General features: G+C 43.9%; 1 protein-coding gene across 4 annotated transcripts in view; it reads right to left on the bottom strand.

Moving 5' to 3' along the window:
- TSPAN18 (tetraspanin 18) overlaps positions 1–15848 on the bottom strand; it is a 106318-nt gene that overhangs the window by 20830 nt on the left and 69640 nt on the right. The window lies entirely within an intron of this gene.

The following is a 15848-nucleotide window of genomic DNA, read 5'->3' as shown; positions in this document are numbered from 1 at the left end:
CCTTTTAATTTCTGCCTGCACAGTGCTAATGACAGCCTTCACCTAAGATGAGGTGAGACCACAGATCAGCACACAGAGGGTCCGATGTTCACGTAAGGTTGCTGTGCCCTGCAAGAGAATAATTCACCCTCCTCACATCGTTTTTGAATGCTCGCAGATAATCTGAAGCCACTGCTTAGCTGTGAGCCATGAGATAGGTCACCTGGGTCTTGCTCTGCTCCCTCATGGAAGAAGCGTGCCAGAATTTCAGCGTGATTTCTGGGTAGGGTGTATTTAACATCTGTTTTCCACAAACATTTGTGAATGCGCCTTTGAAAATTGCCTCCCATTAAGACTTCTGTGAGCAAAAGTCTATCGTTTGTTGTTGGCAGGAAGCGAACAAAGAGTTTCAAGGTGGCTGAAGCTAGTACAACATAAAACATTTAATGAATATTCATAGAACTTTTGTTTTGCTTTAATCCCTCTTATTTTATGTCCTTTGTCACATCACGGTGGACCTACATCTCTGAATGACGAGCAGGGATGGCTCTCCTTGGGAAACCTGCAGGGTGCAAACACCCTCAGCCAACTGCCCCATCTCCACTGCCAAGTCCTTCAGGTACCTGCCGAGCAGCCCCTTCATGATGCCGTGCGGGAAGGCAGCCCCAAATCCACACCGCATTCAGGCTGGTGGTGCAGGTGTCAGAGGGTGCCACAGGGCCAGCAGAGAAGGCTGCAGAAGACGCAGGAACCTCTGGAGAAGGGCTTACAGAGGTTGCAGCTGGGACAAGAGCCACTGTCACTGCCCTGCAGGAGAGGGCCCCTTTTTGACACTCAGAGCCCACTGCCCACCCTTGCCTCTTATTTTTTGTGTGTGGGGAATGCTTTGTCCTGTGCTTTGCACATGCAATTGAGAGACAATTTCTTCAGTTGTCCTACTCTGAGAGGCCTGCTGCCATGAGAAGATGGCTCTAACTTTAAAGCAGAAATGACACTGTGCTACATAAACCTATCATTAGGAAAATAACCAGAATGATAGGATTCCTGCTCCTACTGCGCGTGCATATAATTACATCCATACAAGCCCTCAAAGGTCTGCGTGGGAGAGGAATTTTTTTTTTTATTATTCCTCTTAAGTCACAATATTTTAAAAGAAATTACAGCACCACAGAGAGGAAGAGCTTAAATGCTTCAGTAGGTACCAGCAGGTGCTGTGTCAGAAGGGATGAAAGAGCACGTCTGGTGCCAAACAATAGCAATTCTCCATCTTACTCTATGGCCCTAAAGGGGAGGAAGTCCCTGCCAAACAGACTCTCTTCGGTTAATAGCTACAATTTTGTCATTAGGGAGAACTGCAGAAAGTGCAAAACCACCGTGCCTAATTGTGACTTGAGCAAGCTGATGCCTTTAATTACATTCGCTGGGGAATCGTGGGGGAAGCTGGAGCTAGGGCCGAGGCCAAGCCTCCTTCCTTGGGGCTGGCTCGTGCAGGCCACGCTGCCTCAGCTGGACGGGCAGCTGCGCCTGGCACACGTCGTCCTGCCTCCACCATGGCAAGCCTCCTTGGAAAGAGCTGGCTTCTCCTTGCCTTCAGAGCAGCCCTTTGTGGGGAGCAGGCTTTGATGAAGGAAAAGCAGCTCAGCTCCTGGCTCCCGCTGGTCTCCCGCTGCATGGAACTGAGCTGGAGAGCCAGAGCAAAGAGAGGGGAGCCAAGAGGCAGCTGATGTAGTCAGCGGGTTGCAACGCAAGGAAGAAAGGAGTGGGGGTGTGAGAGGGGGGAAACATCCATCTGGTTTTGGAGAGAAATCCAGTCTCCTGTATGTCAACCAGTGCAGGAAGACAACCAAAGAATGGCTTACGGGTATCCTGTTTCAGGAGTGCCCCTAGCTATTACCAGACCCCTTTGCTCACCATACTTGCAGGATCTAGAGAAACAGAAAAATGTGCCAGCCCAGATATTCAGCCAGAGGAGAAGCCGAAGACAGAAGTCTCATCCTGTGGGATCTCTGCAACAGGTCACAGCTTTACTGCTGCAGGGTGAGGAGAAATGTCTCCGCAGAAGCAGGCTCTGTTTAACATCATTCCTGTGCAACAGCTTCAGAAGAAGGTAAAACATTTACTACTCCTGAACTGGAGCTTGGCACAAGCTGTCAGCCCCACGTGTTATCCTGTAACTACAGCTTCTAAATAAATAACTAATTGCCCTGGAATTTCATAGTGCTTACATAGCAGAGTCATTGCTGTGACACGACTCCATTACCGCATGTAAATCCAATTAGATCCCAAAGTGCACTGTGCAGCTACAATCGGCCCCTGCGGAGCTGCGACGAGGGGACCTGCACAAGGCCATGCAACTAGATACTAAATTACAGTCAATCTACCTCCTCTTTAGTTGCATTAAAATGCTAATGCTACTGTAATATGGGCCCATTTACCAACAATGACTGTCTTACCATGCAACACTGGAGTGAACAAGGTGCACTGCCTGGGAGCATGTAATTCCTCAGTACAGTTTAGCAAGCAAAGCCCTGCTACATCTTATTCCTTAAACCAATAACCAGATCGGCTTTTACAATGCTGCAATCGCACGAGGCTGGGGATGGTGTTCACATGAATCTGAGCTGCTGTTACAACTACCCTAAGTTTTCTGGCCAAGCAAAGCACTCTGGACAACTGGACCACGTCCCCTCCTGACTGTCTGTCTATTTTTAATGAAGACGCATTTCTGCCACGAAGCAGATGTGCCTAGGAGCACATCAGCCACACACAAGAGGAAAAAGAAGGGTGGACTGAGCCTCTTTAAGCTTCATATAAATAACATTAGCTCTGCAACAAGAACAATAATACAACACTCAGAAGCTACGTTTTGTATTTGCAACTTTGCACAATGTGCGCACAGAATACATGAAATCATATGGTCATAAACTCTCCCACACATATGCAAAAATTCAGAATGGAAACTCAGAAGTGCCAGAGTGGAACGTATTCTCCCAAAGCTGTAACGTTTGGAGAAGTGCTAGTGCACATGCTTTAAGTACCAGTGTAGCATGAGGCCACAAGCCACTCCACTTCATTTAGTAGAGCTGTGCTTACAGCACTATTCCAAACATGAACTGCTCTCTTTGGCTCCTTCCCAAGCTGAGTTCAATAAATAATGTCTGGCTTTTCACACACAGACACCAGCCACCCTAAACAAGAAGATCCTGCATTCAGAACCAACGTGTCTGATAGCCTGCAATTCCTTTTAAGTTCTGTTCCTTAAAAAAAAATTTAAAAGAAGTCCTCACACAGCTTCATAGGTGTACCTTCCCTCATCCTAACCACAGTACAAGGGAACTACATGGTACAGATTGTCTTTCTAAGCAGACATCCCAAAGATTATAGGCACTGGTAATACAATAATATTAATTCATTTTAAGAAATAATAAGAAAAAACAAGGCGAAAAGGGGAATGGATGCGCTAGATCTCCTGACTGACCCACAGGACAGCACTCTGCTCCCCAGTCCATACTGAGACCCATGAAAAGGTTGATTCTTTCTGGCTGACAAATTCCACCCTCTGAAAGGCATCTTCTATCTCAGAAAGAAGCTTACTTAGCATACGAAAAGGGAGGCAGCTAACTTTGGCCTCCTATGTCTGAAAATATTTCCCCTCAGATGGAATAAATGTCACCCCCAGAGTGGATCGTGCAGTTGCATCACAAGCCGAGTGACATTACCTGCTGTCACGTCAGATACTGTCAAGTGTTGAAACACTCCATACACTCGCATGGCACTCCAGATGGTTAGGGCATTTAACATGAAGTGTAAAAGCCTGACACTTTTTCCTTTAGCCTGACACATCTCACCTTTACAACTGACTCCTTGGTGCTCTTTTCCACTCTTTTTCTATAGCCTTGCTTTGTTTGCAGCAAATGCCTCAGCAGTTTGTGGCATTTGAGATCGCTGGGAAAGATGCAGGAACACATCTCCGAAATGCTGGGCAGTTGCTGTGGCAACCTTGTCCTCCTCAGACCACAATTTCCAGTATTTTAAGAAGTTCCCTGATACTTTGCAGGCTTGAGGGAAACAATGCAGTGGAGAAAAACGAATGATTTTAAGGTCAGGAGGCAATCAAAATGGATTACTATGAGCCACTGGTCCTTGGCCTATCAAAAAGATGATAATGATCTCTTCTTGGCAAGGAAAAGCAGCATCAAAGCAGTTGTGCAGAGGCACAGGCAACGGCCCGTGGGCAAGGCAATTTGAAAACCCCTGCTTTTATCATCTGTTTTAACGCAGAACAGAGCTCCAGATCAGTAGGTTAACAACTTTTTGTTGTTGTTGTCCTTTTCCTAAGTTGAAGTTGGGGAACAAAACCAGCCCTTTAACACCATTTCACTGGGGACTAATAATCATAATTGCTTTAAAAAAATCCCAAACAGAACTATGAGTGCATTAATTATCTCACAAAAAAATAAAAAATAATCTCTCTTTGTTCCAGGTAGCTGCCTACACAGATGCAAAACCGAAACATTCAGTTTAGTCAGTTTAGAAAAGCAAAGGTTAGGAAAAACATCCTGTAAAAACAGATGATCTTAAATGAAGGATTTCAGTAATTCTAAATAAAACAAAATTACTGGAAATCTGAGTGGTGGCATCATTTATGTTATCCTGGTCCTCTTTTAAATCTGTAAACAAGAATAACACATCCCAAAGTGCCACGGATGCTACATACAATAGGAGATTCTTTATACTGCACAATTCAAAGTGATCTATTCCTTTAGGAAATACATAAATCTCACAAGCTATAGGGGCTATATTTTAAGTAAAACTTGAATGCAACAGAGGTGGTAAGAAACAGCCCAAGGAAGAAGAACAGCAAACCTGGGATCTAAGCTCCCCTGTTAATAGCCAAACTGATGCATGTAGCACATATTGCGTGCATAAATCTGAACTTAGTTTCACTGCAATCAGTACCTGTAATTCACTCCAGGACACAAAATTTTAGCTAATGTGGTGTTACAGGTCAATGTGAGGGATCTCAACCACACATGCCTCGATTAAGGTACGAACACCCAAACATCTGATGTCTTTTGCTATTGGTATTTCTGATTAAGAACGAATAAGAAGGCGAAGGAGCAGGGAGAGCACTGCAACTACAGCCCACAACAGAGCTTCAGATGTTCTACAGGAAAATAAACGAGAGTTAATAAATCCCATAATCTTGGCATACGTGTTTCTAAACGCTCTCCCCCTGCCTTCAGAAGATGTATAATCTAACGGCTCCAGCAGCGATCAGGTTCCAGGCAGACAAAAGACCCTCGGCACAACTCATACGTAGATGACAGGAGCGGCAGGACGAAGTGAGGTACGAGCCAAGACTTGCAGGCTGGCTCCCAGCTGCTTTTGCTTTCCCAATGGATAACAGATACTGCATCAAGACACACAATGTCATGCTAGTGAATTCGCTGCTCTCTTAACACCTCATTTTTCTCCCCATCTGAACTTATTTTGAAAGCGCGCAGTTCACTGTCCCCTTCTCCTTTGTCCTTACTTGTGGCGAGGGAAACATGAAAGAAAGCATGGCTGGTTACTGTTAATGCATCCCAAAGTGCAGCCATTAAAAGAAGGGTTATTCTGGAACGTGTCACGGTTTTCCTTGCTATTCGCCCAGGCAGCTAATGATCGCCCTAATAGCTCCTCTCTCTGAAGTCGTAATAAGCTTACAAATGAACCCATTCAGCACGTATTAAAAAGCAAAGGATGCTCCTTTGATTATAGCCTTTATGGAAACCTGCGCGTATCTGTTTTGTTGCTGCACAGCCGCAATTAGGAGATGCTGCTGGGAGCCGTGTGGCTTGGACACCTCCGAGTGCCATGGCAACACCGTCACCTCCGCTTCGGAGGCTCCCGCTGCCATTGGGGCCAGGCCAGCACACTTCAGCACTTCCAGGGATTAAGGAATAATAGGGGCCTAATTAAACCTCTTCGCTGACGCCTCGACATGGAGAAATGTGTGCTGCAGCTCCCGTCAGCCAGGCAGGCGGGATGAGAGCTGGGAGCCCCGTCCTTGCCACACTGCTGCCCCGGACATCTCATGTCCCACTTTGGGCAGGAGGCATCCTGCCACACGGCAGGAACTCAAGGCAGTAAGGGCTACATGTGTTGAAGAGCCTCTACTTTTCCCCATAGTGAAGAGAACACCAGGCACAATTATATACTTCCCCCAAGTATCCTTATTCCTAAGCATCTGTGGGGAACTTCAGTGGAGAGCCGCGGGGAGCAGGTCCTTTTGGCAGATAAGGACCGCAGCCTACGTGCTGATGAAGTGGATGAAGGGGCTTTCAGACAGCCTTCCCCGTGGGGTGAACTTTGCCCCCCAAAAGTATCACATCTGCTCTTAAAAAGCTCATCCTGTAAGTAACCGCTTCTGCTTTGCCTGAAAGACAAGACCTTTGTGTGGAAGAGAGATTTGCTACATCTCCAGGAGACCGGCTGGGGTTAAAGCAGGTCAAACCATGAAATACAGATAGCTTTGTGTTGATACTACCCACGGTGCCTATTAGGAAGGCCATAATTATAAGAAAGCATTGCTCAGCAAGGATATTTAATACAGTGCCAAGGAGTCTCCCCAGGCAGGCTTTGTTTTAAGGTTTGCAAGCTTTGAGGGGGAGAAAGGATTGTATCTCTTGTTGTGAAGTGGTTCAGGGCCAGCGTGTTTTTAGCTCCATTTAATCTAAATAACACACAACGGCAGCAGTGGAAACTTCACTACCAGAATCGCTTGCAAGCAGGCTGGGAATAGCCTGGGGCAAAACCTGAAGCACCATCAATCATCCCTCTACGTAAGAACCGGTGTGCGCTGACAGGGTGTCATAAGGACTCTTTCAAAAATGAAACGGCAAATTTAACCATGGAAATACTCTGGATGCTGATGAAATTTCTTTTACTCAGCCTTTTACCTTTCAGGATTTAGTAACTGAAGACAAAACTTCTTCTAATCCAAATCAGAATGGTGGATTAATTACAAATGTACCAGCGAATGATGAAGGCATGATCTGAAACACCAGCTTGAAGCAGCTCACATGGCCTTCCCTTCGCACCCCTAAGAAGCAAGAATGGAGTCAGATCTGGTCCAGCAATTCCTGTTTTTATAAAGACTTGCCCCCCACAGGGAATGAGCACCCAGAGGTTAAGGGTGGCCTCAGTTTTGAAGCTGGTGAAACAAGCATGGGCTTGCTTCACCCAGACCCAACCAAAACCACTCCCCATCAGCTCAAATTTTGATTGAGAGGCTACATGATATTCTTTCTTTCCGCACTTCCCCTCCCTTCTGCAATGCACTGTCTTGACACTGTTATCTGCATCATATATCACATATGATACTTCTTTTGTCATCAGATTCATGCATACAAGTTGTCATTTGGCAAACCTGATTTTGCTCAGAAGCATCAAAAAAAAAAAAAAATCTGAGTCAAAAAGAATGAATGAAAGTTTAAAAGGGAATGCCAAGCAAGCCCTCGGTTAAGCACTTCACCTATTCTGTATGGAAACACCAGCTCCTGAAATTCATTTTTTGTTGAGATGGCATGTCCTTGTGTAACACCTTATCTTTCCATTATCCTAGGGCAAAACTGCTCAGGTTTCTCAGCTAATACTTATCTGCTGCTTTTCCTGCTATTCTTGGAGGATTACAAAGCAGTTAGGTGTCTCCAAAGCATCTTGGGGTAATAGCCAGCATATCCTTCTGGTAAAAAAGGCAAGTCAGAGGTGACCAGATAACTACAGAATCTATCAGTACACACTGGGGGGATTCACACTGTAAATCAATGTAATGCTGCTAAGCCTATACCAAACACCCAGGATAATGACTTACCCACTGCTTAATCTTTACTATTGGCCCAATGAATCCAAAATCAGTCCCTTCAACTGGACTATTGCTCAGTCTAGAGATTAAAAAATAAATAAATAAATCCCTCTGGAGACAGGATTTTTTTTTTTTTAATGTCATCTCATTCACACATCCCTTCTTTATTTTAAAGACACAAAATACAGGATTTAGCTCATGAAGCCAGTTTGAAGTTACCATCTGAGGTTATTACCTTAGCCTTGCTAAGAGACCCCCACTTACATCCTAGCTGTAGCAGCTTATAAAAACAAAGGCGTTTGCCTGGGGCGAAGGGCCCTTAACCTCCATGGGTATAATGATATCTTTGGGTTGACTGTGTTTCACCTCCCCAGCCATGCAACCAGACCATGGCCTGATCAGAGAGCCAGCTTCTGCTCCAAATGAGGCCACGTTTTTCTAGCTAAAATAAAATGGTATGTCACGACTGTGTTCCCTTTACAGGATCAATTTCTTTCCTACTGCATCTGAAGGCTTAGCAGGCATTTTAACTGAAACGCTAAAATTTGGGGCATTTGCCTTTTTAAAGAGGATGTATCCTTTTTGTTAAAAGATCTAAATGCAGATACACCAGAAAAAAATTGTTCTCTCCCATAAACTAGGATAAACCATACCACAGAAGGGGATTTTGCCACTTCAACTACACAAGTACAGCTAAATTAGCAACCCTGCTTAGTACAGAGCAAGGTTTCTTAGCATCTGTCCACTTTAAACAATGTCCAGCATGAGCTTTCAAACCAATACAGCTTACTCCAAAATCCCAGAACAAAATACCATCAAAAGCCTTTTGCTCACACCAGTTTAAACACAGGCACTTTAAGCTTTATACAGCCACTCAAAATATACGTCCGTGAACAAAAAGAAAAAAAAAAGAGAGAAAAAGAAAAAGGACAGAAGGTCCATGTGGATCTGACCTGTGAAAGCATTACTTTATATATTAAATCAAAGTAGTACCACTAATTACAAAGCTTAACGGATTCTTTGAACACCGCCAAAAAAAAACAGAACATGCACTTGTAATGAGAGGATTGAACAAACACATAAAAACATCAACAGAGCATACAAACAAATGGCTAAATCAAAACCTACCAACTGTCCCTGGGCTCATCCTCTGGGGAAAATGTGAGCAGAGACTGACTTCGTACCGAGCCCCAAAGGTCAAGTGCTTCAGTCACGTCCCCAGCAGTCCCCTCGCCAGCCTGCTGCCCCACGCTGCTGGCGATTACGCACCTCAGACAGCAATGGGCTCTCGTGCAGTTTCTGGAAATGGGAGAATCTGAGACCCGAGCCAAGTTCTTGTACTTGGAATTGCTGCACGGAAAGCAGCAGCTGCAAAGCTGGGTGACGCAGCCCCCAGCTCCAGCCAAGGAGGACTGGGGAGCTGCGAGCTGCCTAATAGCAAGGTGGGCACCATGCAGCACCCAAGGGACCTGGCACCAAGCTCGTGTGGCAGTAAGGGATGGCAGGGATGAACAAACAACCCCATAATTGTATTACAGATCATCTGGGGTGAAAAAAAAACAAACAACCAAACTATAATGTGACCTACTCAAGAGCTCAGGGCCTGAGCTCTTTCTCACAAGGTGCTGGTTCAGAACAAAGCCAAATCTTTCCAGCTCCCCTGCCTCTGCCAGCATTCATTCCTTACTGGGACAGTGAAAGGGACAGCAAATGGTCTCCTACGAAGTCTGATTTGGTCATACTCTATGAATAGAGAAAATGTAGCATAATTACATTAGTAAAGGTAACTGCCACATTGTTGTTTGCTCTTTAATTTAACCAAAGAGTGGAAGGTGGCCATAATTGGGGGAAAAAAAAGAAAAAGGTGAAATTGTTCTGCTTTTGCGTAAGTCTGACTGCATGATTATAGGATGTTGGATGTGTCTAAGAGGGAATATTCTACTGAATATTTAACCTTAGAAATGGAAGCTTGGTTGTCTCTTGTCCTATTAACATCCACACGTATCTTCCATTAACTCTAATTAGGGATAACAGGGTGTTCACATAAGTATCTCCATAATTAATGTTAATAGCAGTTACGGGCAAACGCTGATGGGAGACAAAATGCCAAGTTTTTTCTCCGGGGTTAAACATTCAAAACCTAGATGTCTCATTTCCAGCTCCTCCAGTAAAGGCCGTCTAATCAACTGCATGCGTTGTGGGCAGACTTACACAGCAAGCCTTGCAAAAAGAGACACACATGGTCACGAGTAACAGCACACAGTTATTTATACAGAATGTAAACACAGACACACAATACCTGACACATGTGATGCTGATTCACTCCTGGATGCTTACTGCTGTACATATCCCACAACAACAGAAAACCGGTGCAGACTGACACTTCCCTTTCCCTTCAAGGTGCCCAGGCTGCACAGAGGAGCAACAATTTTTCTATCACATATTAAGATAAGTCACTTTCAATTAACAAACCAAAGAGCAAACAAGATTATAGCAACAACCTCAATTACCCTTATTAATGCTATTATGCCACCCCTACTTGATAGACTATACCATATTCCCAAATCAGACATTATTAACAAACCATTAAATCTGTAAATGAGAATAGCAGAATTTTCTGCCATAATCAGAGCAGTGATAATAATGCACCTTCCATTGTGCTTCTGCCTTGAGCCCTCAGCTCTGCAGCAGTTCATTTAAAAGCATTAGCAGACTGCTGCCAGCCAGGGGTCACTTGCTAGCACAAAGTCTCGCTCTCCGCCCTCTCATCCCATCACAAGCAGAGAATTTCCATCCAACTTGTGCAATTCTGAAGCAGAGCGGATTTATAAGCTGCCTTTAGTTGGGCAAGTATTTATAAAAGCCTCAGGGAACCAGGCAAATACTTTGCTGTTTCTCTCCTCACGAGTTGCAGACATTATTTGTAGAAACCTTACGGTGCTGAAGCCTTTGCAGGGACTTCGTGAAGGGGCAAGAAGCACCAGAGCAGGAGTGACGGGGAGAGCCTGGACAGGAGGAAGAAGCAGGATGAAGTCCTGCTGATGTTTGCCACTGGAGCCAGAGGAGGAGCTGTGGAAAATCTGACTCATGCATCTAAGCCCTCCCTGTGCCCTAGCGCTAACAATCCCTGGTCCTTGAATGCTTTGGGATAGCTCCAGTCACAAAATGCACGCGGGCATGAGTCCCACTGAAATTAGTAGGTGCTTTGTCTAAAGGATGAGGAAAAAAAATCAATTTGTGCGTTTGTCAGCTCACCTACGCTGACCCCATGCTGCATTACAGAAGGGATGTCCCCCAGGACTCATCTTAAATCAGAAATGGACGTGTTTTAGCTTTGCTGTGTAAAAACAAACTTTTTTTTTTCCTTGCTTTGTTTTCTGCCTTGGAGAATTGGTGACTCAGGCAGGATGCCGAGTACTCAGTGGGATTTATTTTTCAGCATGTTGAGGCTTTTTTTTTTTTATCAGGCCTGCTGGTTTCTTAATGCAGCTCCATTCCAACTAAGATCTTCATTAAATCATCCTGCTTCCCATTTTTTCATTATAATTTTAAAGGGGGGAACTTGGGGAGCTACTGTTCTGGAAAGCAAAGAATAGGGAGCACAGAAGGCATAGACCTGGCTGCCTGCAACAGTGATAGAGCCATCGATGCTTCTAACGCACCAGCCCCTTTGCCATTCCCTTCCCAGTCCCTTTTACCAAAGGAGAGCATCACACAGCTGCCAGGACGTGCCCTGCACTGGGCACCCAAGCACTGCTTTATGGTGTCACTGTCCCCATGCTGCTTCCCCTCCTTTCTCTAGTCCATGCTCCACCAGACGCTTCTGAAGATCCATCTACCTGTGTCTTGTGCTGACGCACCCACTGTGCTGCTGAATGCTGCAATCCCACAGCTTCAAGATGCACAGAAGTGCCTAGGGGAAAAAAAACTTTCCCTTGGTCAGGTCTGGCTTCCCAGAGGCACCTTTCCATGCAACTTTTCTCAGAAGAGGAAAAACATTCTGTCCAGGAAGATACTTGGCCCGCAAACATTTTTAGCCATGTTCTCACTAAACAGAGCAAACAAAGGGTTGCTTTTTAAAATACATTTTGAATACTCATCATACAGTATCTTTTTTTTACAATCGGACAAAGCAGTGGAAATGTATTTAGCAGCAGCAGAACCCAAAATGAGCAGACCTCAGCATTACCTGCTGCAAAACTGCCCCCCTCTCCATCCTGCTCATACTTTTGGCATTTAAAAGTGAAGCAGAAAACATAGTCAGTAAAAGTAACACTTGTAAAATTACATTTTAAAATCAGAGTGCTGTAAAGTGGCGGCTACAAAACGAGGTGAAATGCTAAGCAACGAGTTGCCCAGGCATTTTTATAGGAATTGGAACGAGTGGCCAGTAAGTGTTCACGGAAATGGGATTTAATTGAAACTTCTGGCTACTCTGTCTTTTAACTGCATGGCTGGTGTGGCTTCAGCTCCTGGCCAACAGACTGACAAGGATATTAAAGGAGAGCAGGAGGGAATCAGCCAAGTGCAGTGAACAGTCAGTTTATAAGAGGGCAGTTCATCTTTTCTTCATTATGAGTCAACTTAGCTAGGATGTTCTCTGCTTATGCTGGATATTCATTTAATTTTCTTCAGGGCTGTGCAAAACACAGACCTATACTGGCAAGACAGGTGATATAAGGAGATGGATCTTATCTGTAGGAATTTGCTTTCACTATTTTTCTTTTCCCTGAACACAAAATCAGAAGTGATAGAAAAAGGTCACAACCACAGATTGTGGTACAATAGCTTAACCAGAAGCTGAAAACGTGCTCCAGGGTGTGTTTCATAACTTCCTGACATCTCTTTGTCTTTTTGTGCTTCTACTGCCCACCTTGCCTTTATGGGTTTTCTGTCCTAGCTAAAAAGAAACCGTCTTCCAGTATGAGATGCATGTGAGCGCACTGAACTACTGATACATGAACAGCTGACTGGTTTCTGACACAAAACAGAAGAAAACTCTGACCTTCTGCAAATGTAGCTACCTGGGCAGCATTTCTAGTAGCAGCAAGTTCAGAGGGACTCCTCACCCATTTCCCATCATTTTGCACGATGGAACATCACAGGCTGCCAGGCAGCTTGTTGCATCTTCCAGATAAAACCTGAATCTGTCAGCTAAGAATTTATTTCAGGCTGGGGAAAGAGAGTTGTTGTTGCTATATTCTCACTCTTTCTCTCTAGGAAGAAAGTTTTAACTAGCTAGGTGCTGCCAACAGGGCATTAACCTGGGATACAGAGGATTAAGACTGACGTTCCTGGTCAGCCCAGCTCTCAGCAAGGAACTGAATTAACATTTCCCTTGCTGGGCCATTGAGCCAAACACTCCACCAGGCCAAACCATGGTGGTTATTGGAGAAGGCATCTTGTTCTTACAGAGACCTACATTTTTTGGTTTTGTTTCTTTACTTAGAACTGTAGAAGGGTTGGTATTTTTGGACCACAACCAGAGAGAATGTCCCCAAAACTTCAAATCCTGGCATCTGGCTCATGAAAGAGATGAAACAGAAACATGCCTCTTCTGCATGAGCCTAACTTAAAGATGATGCAATGTTTCACAGGGATTAAAGGCTCTAGATTTTGGGGTCTGCAAAGCAATACTTTCCAGCTAGAGGCATTGATTTTGTGCTTACGTTCCTATTCAAAAGGCTACTTGCAATTCTGTTTTGTACAGGTTAGGAAATGTGTTGGGAACTTATGGATGAAAGATAGCACTGGAGGGAATAGTATACAAAACAGCTGACTGGCTAGAACTTAGCATCCTCCATGGAGCACTCCAACCAGATGCTGGGAGATACTTTCTGATGCACTGACATGTCTTGTGTTTTTAACAGGCAGAACCAAAACCAGCTGCAGACTTACTGATATACCAGAGACAGCAGAAAACTTAGCAAGGATCCCAACTACTGGCTCAGCAATTCACACCAGGATGACAATACAAGTTTTTGCACTGCCAGACCCACCCGTGCACTCACAGCAAAGCCCTGCTGCGATGCTGTGATGCAGTGAGAGCTGGGCACCGTGCTCAGGCTCTCGTCCAGCTGCTCAGCCACAGCCCTGACTGCAGGGAAAGCACATGTGGCACCAAACAGCCCAGGCTGGCATTGCTTAAGGACCAAAAACAACCACAGAAGTCATTTGCATCCAAAACCCACAAAAAAAAAAAAAAAAAAAAAAAAAAAGTATTTATTTTCTTTCTCTCTCCAAAATAAAATTAAACACAGTTATAATCATCCTAACCATAACAGATACTTCAGCTCGCAAACACTCTCAAAGCTGCAGCAGGCAATAAATCAGACGTGTCACTTCCAGCAACTCATTGCTGGAATTGCTTGCTACATGGCCAAAATATAGAGAGAGGCTTTTTTCCTGGTGATCCTCAGAGCCAAGAGGCTCTGGCTCTTCTCGTGCTGGCTCTTCTTTTAACAAGCACTCCTGTAAAGTACAGATAAATCTAAATTTAGCATTTAATTCCTAATCATTTTCCTCTAATTACTGAGTTGAAGGTGGGTTTGGTTCTGATAGCCTGATACACTGTGTCTTATTTATTTAAAGAATTTAGTTTAGTTTACCCAACTCCAGATGTATGTAAATGATGTCTCCACTACATTAACTCATCATCATCACATAAACACTTTGAAGGCAACTGAGATCTGGTTTCCAGGCAAATTGTCCCAAAAGAACAACCAGAAATCAGTAATGGGCAAAAGAAGCTTCTGCAATGTCATGAAAGACCAGCAAAATGCTCTGAGGACATGCCCAAGCCCAGCTGCAACATCCCATTCCTTCCACATTACTCAGAAGGATAAAAGAGCATTTTCAATAAAGCCATGAAGAATGAAGGCTCACACATCTTTGATATCCTACATCAGCAGTTAAAAGTCCACTAATCGTGTACCATTTCCCATCCCTTAGTTTCACTTTTGAATTTTGGATAGTGTTGAATCAAGAAAGAGAGGTTAATTGTTTAACCTTACAAAAATAATCATGCCTGTTTTGGTGCTGCCTTTTTGCCTGTTTCCTATTTTTAGTTTCCCAAAGGATTTGAAGCTCCACACGCTGAAAAATTCTTTAGTGTGTACCACACCTGTGGATTTGCTAAATAAAAATGAGACAAGTCTTCAAGTTTTGACATCCTTCAGATCTACCTGTTGTAAATACACTAGGAAAAAAAAATCCAATTTCTTTGGAATAAAACTTGAAATCAGGCACTTCTTCATTTTAATTCAGTGTTCAATACTGCGTAAGTTCAATTCAATTACCATCACGCCACTTAGTACTGTAAGCTTGCTAGAAGAAGAGGATGCACGGTTGTGTGGAATATTTACCACCACTTTTAAACTCTTCCAACCAGCTTTTTAAGAGTTGGCTCCAGTTCCACGACAATTTATCCTCCTGTATGTTGTGAGCTATGATTTTTTTTTTTTCCAGTAAAGAGGTAGTTAAGTAGAGATTGTTCCTTACTCTCCCAGTGAAGGAGAGCCCAGCCTTGCCACTCAATGTTAATCCAATCTTCCGTCTTCATTTCAGCAGAAACCAGAGTGCATATTTACGCCTCTCACCCCCCTCATTCATTCCAGAAATGATACAGCCCTTTTGCCTGCTGTCTACATAAAACAAAAACAAACCAACCAAAAAAGAAAACCAAACAAACCATCACAAAACCACACCATCACCACTACAAAAAAAAAACAAATCAAACCAAAAAAAACCACCATACATTCAAGAGAAAGGGGTGTGCTTTTGCTTTTAAACAGGAAAACTTCTATGGTGTAAATTGCTTGACCTAACCAGTTAGAGGGATGTTAATACTAAACTCTGATTAAGACTTAGGATTTTATTGCTACCCTTAGTTAGCATGTACTTTGTTTTACCAACACAAAAGAGCTGGCAAAACACCTAACAATTTCATTTAAGAAGACAGGAAGATGACAGGAATAATACACCTATTTAAAAAAATAAAAATAAAATAAATTGTACTAGT

This window comes from Aythya fuligula, chromosome 5, assembly GCF_009819795.1.
Source record: "Aythya fuligula isolate bAytFul2 chromosome 5, bAytFul2.pri, whole genome shotgun sequence".
Taxonomy (NCBI): domain Eukaryota; kingdom Metazoa; phylum Chordata; class Aves; order Anseriformes; family Anatidae; genus Aythya; species Aythya fuligula.
This window is presented reverse-complemented; position numbering and strand designations above follow the sequence as displayed.